The following is a 10,218-nucleotide window of genomic DNA, read 5'->3' on the forward strand; positions in this document are numbered from 1 at the left end:
AATTGTAGATACCTATTTATTGGTCTCTATTAAGAGTAGGAAAGTAAGAGCCACACACTTCAGGAAGAGCTGACGACAAACCTTTCGTTCATCCCTGGCTCATTTCCCCCATTTCACACCCAGTCAGGCTCCCACAGGCTGGTGTGTATGTGTGTGTGTGTGTGTGTGTGTGTGTGTGTGTGTGTGTGTGGCTGCAGCGCCACAGAGGGCCTCATCTTTTGCCCTCCCCTCCTCCTCCCCCTCTCCTGGTTTCTATCTCCTGCTCATTTCCATCTTAGGGCATTTTCCGTTGCTGCTACTCCCCATCCTGCTCACAGAGCACCTGCATCAGGTGATGCTGCTCACACCACAGGGCCTGACGTCACTGCCGGGCATGCTGAGAGGGACAAAGAGGTGAAGAAATTACTCAACACCCCCAGCTAATCACTGCTGGATCCTAGGATTTGACATTTGAACCCGAAGCCTGCGCTTACACAGAATAAAAGTTTATTTTCTCTCCCTTAAAAGAAGTCTGAAGGTCAGCCATCCGAGATCAGGTGGCAGCTCAGCGGTGCCATTTGGGATCTAGTCCCTTCCCATCTTCGCCTCATGATCCAGCGTGGCTGCTGGAGCCCCAGCCATCATATCTATAGTCCACCCTGTATGTGCCCTTTAAGCAGCCATCCCAAAGGGTAGCCACACAATATCCACGCCTCACTAGCAAGCACAGTCATATGGCCACACCTAGATGCAGGGGAGCCTGGGAACAGCAGTCTTTATTCTGGGTGGCAATGTACGTAGCCAAAAATCAGCAGCCAGGGTCCTATTACTTTGTGGAATTTGTGAAAGCGAAGAGGTTAGCAATTAGCTATGTGTAGGAGTTTTCTATGACTGCATAGCAATCACCACAAACTGGCTGGCTTGAATCACCAGCTATTCATTACCCTTCACCCGTGCGGGTCAGCAGTGTGGGTGAGGTGTGGCTGGGTTCTCTGGTCATGAGCTCACAAGGCTGCCATGATGGTGTCAGCAACTGCATTGTCTTTCAAGCCCATTCAGGTTGTTGGCCAAATCTCATTCCTCGCAGATGTAGGACTGAGGTCCCCAATTCCTTGCTGGCTCTCAGCCCCGGGCCCTGTCAGCTTCTAGAGGGCATTCTCACATCCTTTCCACGTGGTCCTCTCACATATGGCAGCTTGATTCTTCAGAGCCAGGAGACTCGCCTCCTTCTGTTACGGCTCACCTGATTAGGGCAGGCCCACCCAGGCTAATCTCCCTTGGATGAGCTCCAAGTCCATCAATTAGGGGCCTTCATTGCATCTGTGACATCCCTTCCCGTTTGGGAGTGAAGATTGTATATTGGGCAGGAATCTTGGGGTCATCTTTGGATTCTGCTTGCACAGCAGCTAAGCTGCACTTCACAGTGAGGGGGACCTGAGGGAGAGTGGACCCTGTGTCCCGGCCCCGGCCCCAGCCCTGTGCGCAGGCAGGAACACACCCATCCTCCGAGGATCCTCAGGGTTACCTCATGCAGACATCTTCCCCTCGCCTGTGGGCCGGTTCCTCCTGGCTCAGACCCCTTCAGGACTCTGGCACCAGCCTCTCTTGGTCTTAGATGTGAGGAAATAAAAATAGAAGAGGGAAAACACAGACCTCTCCCAAGCCTTTGGAGTTGTGACAGCTGTTTGGACAGAGGCAATGTGCACCTGGGCTGGGAACACAGCGCTTCCTCCACTGGCTCTGGGTCTTGCCACCCGTCCCCGTCTCAGACACCCACCCCACCATGCAAGGCCCCATCCCATCTCATGCACCCACCCCACCATGCAAGGCCCCGCCCCGTCTCATGCACCCACCTCACCATGCATGTCCCCACCCCGTCTCAGACACCCACCCCACCACGCAAGGCCCCATCCTGTCTCAGACACCCAACCCACCATGCAAGGCCCCACCCCCGTCTCATGCACCCACCTCACCATGCATGTCCCCGCCCCGTCTCAGACACCCACCCCACCATGAAAGTCCCCGCCCCGGCTCATGCACCCACCCCACCATGCAAGGCCCCATCCCATCTCATGCACCCACCCCACCACGCAAGGCCCCGCCCTGTCTCAGACACCCACCCCACCATGCAAGGCCCCGCCCCGTCTCAGACACCCACCTCACCATGCAAGGCTGGGAGCTCCTCAGCCTGTGCTAAGTGCCTGAGCCCTGAGGCATGGCCTCGGGTCATGTCACAACACCAGAACCAGAACGAGGCTGCAGGACTGAGCAGACAAGCCCTGGGCACAGCCAGCTTCCCAGGCAGCCTGAGTACCACTCAGGGCCCAGGCTCTGAGCAGCCTGGGTCTGGGTGAACGCCAGCTATTGCAGCCCCAGATTCCGAATCTTTCGAACAAGCCCCATGACTTCATTTTGCTCTGAGCCCCTCGAGTCCACTGGGGCCTGTGCCCAGTGGACAGAGCAAGGACTTTTGTGCCAGGCTCAGGGTCCGAGTGGGCCTGGGCCAGTCACCATTCAACACGTGCACTGTGGGCACCTGCGCTCTGCAGATGGGTTCTGGGTGCAGAACACACGCTGTCACCTTGGGTGCACATCCAACCACAGGCAGAGCAGGTGAGCAGGTGAGCAGTCCGGGAAGCGGGACCACGTGGAGCTGGGGGAAGGTGGCCCAGGGCCCAGGAGGAGACGGAGGCACCCCAGTCAGGGCCCAGGAGGAGATGGAGGCACCCAATCAGGGCAGGGAGGAGGATGTGGAAGGGAGCAAGGCGGACCAGAGAGTCCCGTGTACTCCCAGGCCTGCAGGGCTGAGGGCAGAAGTCTTGGGGTTCTGCTTGCACAGTAGCTAAGCTGCACCTCACAACGCGGTTAGAGAGGGTTAGCGACACACATGGCACAGAGCAGGCAAGGGGCAGGGCCAGCAGGAGACCTGGGACCAGCAAAGGCTGCTCAGTCAGAGGGGTTCTCAGACGGGACACTGACATTTGGGGCCAGATACATCTCCATGTGAGAGGTGCCCCATGCCATGTAGGGGCATACAGCCTCCCCAGCTTCTACCCACTCGATGCCAGTAGCGCCCCTCGAACCACCTGGTCCCCAGACCTTGCCACGTGTCCCCTGGGGGCGAGCTCAAGCCAATGGGGCAGGCGCTCTCACTCATCCTCCTGCACCCCAGCCCTCTCCTCCCCCACACGCTGCTCCAGCGGCACCCCTCCTCCCCCCGGGCCTCCTCCCTCGGGGCCTCTGCACTGCTCTGCCCGGCCAGGAGAGCCCTCCCTCAGCCACGGCAGGTCCTGTCCCCACACCCCCGGGCCCCTGTTGGCCACGGCGGTCTCCACCTGGCCCTCCCTATCCTTGTCCCTCTGCTTCTTTCTCCATAATGCTCATTGCCACCCAAAAAGCGGAATGTTTTACTTAATGGTGTGGCTGTTGTCTTCTCACCCTCTGGAGAGCAGGGGTTTTGGTCTGCGTGGGTCACTGTGGGTGTCCCCAGTGCCCAGCCCAGGGCTTGGCACACGGCAGAGCTTCCTGGACAAGTTTGATGACTAAGGGTCATTACTGTTATTAACAGGCCCTGCCCCAGTAGCTGATGACCTGGGAGAGGCCTTCCCCCCTGTGCCTCCCTCCTCCGGCTCTGTCGGCTCCTCTGGGCAGCGCCTTGGCAGCTGGGCCGCCGTGGGGGGTCACCAGGCCATGTTTCCCAGTTGCCCAGCAGTGAGTGCTCGCTGCCTCTCACCGAGCCCGGCAGCTCTCTGCCCTCCGCTCCGGGGAAGGGGCGGCTGGGGGAGATGGGAACGAGGAGCTGGCCTTGCATCCTGCTCTCTTTCCCAAACTCATGTCATCATTCGATGCCACAAGCACATCACTTAGCAACATGCTGATTCCCAGGAGAAGTCTGTGCGTCGGGTGGGGGTGAAGGTGGCGGCGGGCGGGGCTGCAGACGCTGGCTGCCCTTTGCCCAGAGGCCCAGACCCTCGTAGGTGACCCTCGATGGCGCACGTCCTAATTAAGTTATAGAAATGCTGAATAAAAGTGGTTTCAGTTGCTAAGGCCAGCAGAGAAATGGCATACTTGAGCCCTGACCCTTTCTAAGCGGATCCAGACCCAGGATCTCTCCATTTTAGGAGGTTTTAGCAGAAGTCGTCTTGCCCACTCCGCCCAGCCCAGAGTTGGAGCGCCACGGCCTGGCCCCTTTCCTGGCACCACACCTCGCCTGTGGCGGGCGGTCACCCAGAGGTGCCCTGAGCACCCTCCTTCCCAGCCGCCCTTGGGGGGGCGGTTTTCCGGCTCGATGGCGCCTCTCCAGCCCCCCAGGCAAGCCCTGGCCTTCGTTCGGCCCTTGTTGAGCGAGTCGATGAGGGAAAGGCTGACAGATGGCCGGGGCCCATCCCATCCGGTCCTTCTGAGCGGTCCCTAAGAAAACACCATTAGTGGGGCCCAGCGGAGGCTCCTTATCTTCGCAGCGGGCCTGCTGATAGCGCTGGCGGTGCTCGCAAAGCCTGGGCCAGACCGGGTGGCCACCGCAGGGTCTTTGCCTCCCATCAGCCTGGTGACCTTCGGGTATAAATAGTCGCGCGGCTCGAGGCCGATGGGCAGGTGTGTGTCAGGGGCGGAGCTGTCGTGCCTGGTCCTGGACACCCCCTGACACTGTGCGCAGACCTGCCGCTGCCGGGCCCTCAGCCGGTGGGGGCGTGTGAGCAGTGGGGTCGCCCAGCAGACTCGCACCGTGTGGCTTTCCGGCTTCACCAGCTGCAACCACTCGTCCCTGCCGCCGGCTATGGGGCGCTCACCTTAGATGTCCTGCCCAAGCCTTTGTCGGCTGCCTATGGCTCACCATCCCAATGCCGCCCTGGCTGTAACATTGATTATTCCTCCTCCCGGATTCGGAAATTAGGAACGCCAACAGGGGAAGGTGAGGAAGAGCCCAGAAGCCCCACCCGGGCCCCCGATGGAAACACCACACACGTGCACCCTCCCATGTCTTGCAGGTAAATGTCTGCCTGGGCCTCTCTGCACTCGGACTCACTCTCCGTCTGTGCCCGGTGCTGTGCCGGAAGCAGGACACGGGCAGGAACAAAGCCAGACAGAGAGGACACAACCCGCCGTGGAACCAAGCAGGCACGCGACACGCGCCAAGCAGAGAACATGGCAACAGCAGCGACAGCAGCCAGGGACGCGGGGGAGTCGCTGAGGGCGTGGCACTGCCAGGGCTGCTTCAGGATGGCTCTCCAGACACGGCGCCTCCAAGAAGGTGACCTTTCAGCTGGGACAGGACGACAAGGGGAGTCACCGTCAGCCCAGCCCCCACGGCCCCGGAACCAGGGAAACGGGATCAGAACTGTGTGGCCCTTCCCCGTTTTCTACTGAGCTCTGAGCGGCGGCAGGAAGGCGCACACTCGGCGAGTGGCCATTCAGAGTGATGGTCTCTGCACCTGGACAAACCCACAAACAGCATCACAGTCCCCTGCGCCCCTATCCAGCCATCACCCTGCCCCAGGGTGACCTTGGCCTGGAAGCCTCACTGTAGATTAAGCATGTCAAACTCGCGGCCGTGGAACCAAGCAGGCACGCGACACGCGCCAAGCAGAGAACATGGCAACAGCAGCGACAGCAGCCAGGGACGCGGGGGAGTCGCTGAGGGCGTGGCACTGCCAGGGCTGCAGCCCAGCCAATATAACGGTATGTAAGAAAAGTTTTAATAAAAATTTTGTAACTTAATCTTCACAATACCCTATTATACATAATTATTAATAACGAACTATGTTCACTAATGACCGATGACTGTAATCGTGTTGCATTCATTTCCCTTACTCGCCTTACGCGCAGGCGCACCATTTCTCTCCACTAATACCAGCAGCGAATATTTTAGCAGCCGATGGCCACGTCATTAGTCTTGGACTGACGTGTTTGGTGTGCACAACAGGAGATAGTTCGCTTTCGGAGAACAAGAAAAATAGGTTTATTTGCATGACGCTTATTAATTTGTGCAGTTATTCGGTGTCTGGCAAGTTAATGTTCAAGAAAAAATATTAATTTTATTAAAATGTTCTATTATTTTGTGTTAACGATTACTCAATTATTTCAGCCCTTTGTATTCAGCATGTCTCTATCGAAATAAACCTACATTTCTATGAAAATTGAAGCTTTTGTTTCTTGCGGCCCACATAAACTGAAACCTTATTTATTTGGCCCATGTTAGCCTTTGAGTTTGACATGCTTGCTGTAGATTGTTGTCTGTTTTAGAAAGTTATGCAACCAAAACAGTATGACACGAGTTCTTGTGGGTGTGGCCACTGCTCCTCACATTATGTTTGTGAGGTTCCCTCCTGGTGGGTTTCATTGTACTTCACTCGTTTTCATTGCTGTAAACATTCCATTATGTAAATGTAGCAACTGTGTTGGTCCATTCTCCGTCGGGCATTCGGTGGTTTCCACTTCCTGTCTATGAGGGAACGCTGCCGTGCACGTCCATGCACATGTCCTGGTGGACACACGAAGGTGGCCCTGTGGGCTCCACTCCGTGGGCCGGGCAGCATGGCCTGGGGCACAGGATTGGTGAGCTGCCAAACTGTTCTGTGAGGCGGTCGAACCTACATCCTCACCTTCTGAGAAAGGCCGTTTGCCCCGCGTCCTCCCAGCCTTGATCCTGTCTGTCTTTTTTTCTCTCGTGTATTCTGGTGAGTTATTCCATTTTGTAATTTAATTTAATTTTTTTGAGGAGGATCCACAACCATACAAAAGTATCTGGGGACAAGGTCGGGACCAGACAGACAAGAGGAAAGCTCTTGGCCTGTTGCTGGTCCCTGCATGGCTGCCCCTGAGGGCTGGGCGCTGCTCTGGGAGTTTCCATCATCCTGGAAGGGAGATGCTGTGATCGGCACCTAAGCTCTGTGAGGGCCACCCGTACCCAGAGGCCAGCTCTCCCCACCCACACAGAGGCTCCGGCAGGCGTAGCGACGGCCCAGGGGACGGGAATTTGGCCAGAGAGGGTGACTGGTTAGGTGCAGGGCCCCGGTTCCCCCCACTCCACCCTCGCTCCTATCCCTGGTGCTATTTCGCCCACGAGGGTGCTCACCCCTCCCCCAAGTTAGGGGAGACCGGGATGGCTGGACTGCGGCAGACCAGCGATCGTCTCCTGTGTCTTGGCTCTGCCCCAGGCCTTGAGCATCACCAGGGGGCACCACCACCTGAGAACCAGGCAAACAGCCTCTTGCCCCACCAAACCTACGTGGATGAATGAAAACAAAATCAAGTGAGCTCATTGGTCACCTACCGAGCACAGCCTGAGAGAGGACGTAGCAATTGCCTCGCTCATGGGCCACTCCAGCCGGCCGAGCCGCCTGATGGTTCAGGTGAGGAATTCCCTCGCTCCGCTCCGTGGGTCCCGGCTCACCTGGCCCGGCAGCTCTCCGCCAAGCCGCCAACGCCAGGCAGCTGTGGAGAGGACCGCGACGTATGGATGTATTTAGGATTTATATATAGATGGGCTGCTTCCCAAAAAAGGTCTTGTGGGAGACTTAGCAAAAAACTGAAACGCATGGAAAAGAGGAAGATTAAAAATAAAATTGGAGGGAGAGATTTTCCAGAGGCGCAAGGAGGTGAGTGGTGGCGGTCACCTGGGCTGGGACACCACGTACATGTTCCAGGGCTGGTGGGGATCTGAGGACGATGCTGACTCGGGGGAGGGGGGGGGGGGAGGGGGGCTGGCCAGAGAGAAAAGAACTGGCCCCTTGCTAGGGACCAACCGTCTGGTTTGCCCGAGACCGACGGGTTTCCTCGGCACGCGCACATTTCTGTGCCGACGCTGAGTAAGTCCCGGGCCACCTGGGTCGCCCTCGCCCTCGGTGACATCACTTGAGCTGCTGAATCCAGCTGTACTGAACGCAGGCCACGGATCCCTTTAATTATTATACTAATGAATTCCTTTCATTATCCGTCTCCCCCCCCCCCCCCCATAGAAAACTGTCCTTTTGTTACCATTTAGCTTCAATCTTTATTTGTTCAGAGGCAAATAGTAAGTTAAACTGTAATACAAGACTCATAGTAGAAAGCAGGTGCTCAACTCTCTCCAGCACTGGGCTGACCCTCCGTCCACGTCCAGGTCGGTCTCTGTCATTTGAAATGTATTGTACTGGGCACTTGTGGGCGCTTTAATCTGGGCGCTAGTGCCTCTAGAACAGCGGTTCCCAACCTGTGGGTTGCGACCCCTTTGGCGGTCGAACGACCCTTTCACAGGGGTCGCCTAAGACCATCCTGCATATCAGATATTTACATGACGATTCATAACAGTAGCAACATGACAGTTATGAAGTAGCAACGGAAATAATTTTATGGTTGGGTCACAACAGGAGGAACTGTATTTAAAGGGCCAGAAGGTTGAGAACCACTGCTCTAGAAGAAACCACTTTTCTTTTTACCTTTTTAGCTCTTTCTTCTACTTCAAAATCGCATGCCCCGATTACTCTTTCTTGATTTCCCATTTTAGACACTATTCATAGTCCTCTCCTACAGAAAGTGAGGGCTGGGAACCTTACCCTGCCTCCATATGCAGATGTGTCCTCCCAGCAGCTCTGAATCCATTGGTCCTGAGCTGTGCTGGGATTATTACTTAGTGTTTACACTTGATGGCCATTTAGGGCCAGTCACCTCTCCATCAGGCAGTATCTACTGTGGCATCATTTCCTTTCTTGTCTGACCTTTCGTTTTTCCTGGAGTTTGTGATTGCCTTTAGAAAATACTCTGCTTCATTTTCTCTGTATTCACCATAGTCTTTGTTCAATTCTCCAAAAAAGCCCTAAATTTTTTCTCATTGCAAACATATTAGGTAATCCCGTGGATGCTTTTCTAGGTTTGTTTTGGTTTGGTGTTTAAGTTATTCCTCCCACTTCCTTCTCAGTGGCTTCCAGGCCTGCTGCGCCTCGGGCGGCCCCCTCACACCCTCCTGGAAGTTGTGGGTCGCCATTCCTGGGCCCCACGCCTTCCTCTCATGGGTTATGCGGTTGTGTGGCAGGTCTCCGGGAGCTGCCTGGGATGAGCTCCACGGGAGGCAGCTGTGTGAACCTTCTAATGCCCGAGAACATCATTATTCTATCTCCAGCCTTCACTGGTCAGCCCAATACCGAATCCGAGTCGAGAGGCATGTTCCTGCCAAGGCTTGGCGGCTCCCCAGGCTTGGCTCGGGCTCCCAGAGCTGCCGTATTCCCACTATTGCGGTTAAGAAGTTCTGATTCCTGCTCACAAGTGTATGACTTTCCCCCCTTCTCTCTCTCTCTCTGAACACTTGGCGTGTCTTTTTCAACTCCAGTTTCTGTCAGTTGTGGAATGCTATGCTAACTTCTCCCTCCGTTCGATTTCCTCTTTCGAAAAAGCCTGCCAGTTGGAAGAGGTGACCCAGGATGGAACCTCTAATTTTCTTATCTCTCCCTTCTAGTTTTTCATCTGCAGGTTTTTATGCCAAGTTTAGGGATATTTTTTCACCTTTATCTCAATGATGCTACTGACTCTCTCGTTACAGTTTTATAAGGGCACATTCTTGCTTCTGGAAGGCTCCTCTTTATTTTAAAACATCGCATTTTCTTCTCACTTCTCAAGTGTAGTCTCTTATCGCTGTGAGGCTACTCACCACACTTTTGTTATTGCTTTTCCTTCTGTGTGTCTTCTCTCTGCGTTGACCTCGCTGCCTGTTGCTGTGGTTTCTGCCCGGTGCTCTGGTTTCTGGCTTGGCCGTGGAGGCGGTTACCAGGGACGGAGGGTGAGGCCTCCCTGCGGCCCTTGGACAGAGGCGTCCTGTCCTCACGGCCGGCATCCCCAGCTCTGCAGGGCTCAGGGGGTGGGGTAGGGAGCCTATTTCCCAGGCCTGTGTGGCCCCCACATCCATGCTTCTCAAAGGCCCCCTGTCACTGGGCTCAGCGATTGTCCCATCCACTTCGTTTACCGGCTTCGGTCTGTGGGGCCTTCACCCGCCTTCACCTGCTGGTGTCCGCTCTTCTATTCCTATTGTTCTAGGGCTTTTTCCTTTAAAAACTCTGTTCGTTACCTTTTCATAGGCATGTCCAGATGGAGCAAAGAAAAACTCCACCTTCCACTCCCTAGGTCCCCAGGAATAGGGGGCCGACTCGTCTCGTCCTGGTTTGTCCAGGACTTTCTCGGTTTTAAAACGGAAGTCCTGCTTCCCAGGAAACCCCTGTCCTGCCCACTCTGTCTCCTTCACCCGTGGACTGTCTGACCATCTGAGTGCGGAGT

The sequence above is a fragment of the Myotis yumanensis genome, unplaced genomic scaffold, assembly GCF_028538775.1.
Source record: "Myotis yumanensis isolate MYYU_CA2020_CCGP unplaced genomic scaffold, mMyoYum1.0.hap1 SCAF_7, whole genome shotgun sequence".
In the NCBI taxonomy this organism is placed as follows: Eukaryota; Metazoa; Chordata; class Mammalia; order Chiroptera; family Vespertilionidae; genus Myotis; species Myotis yumanensis.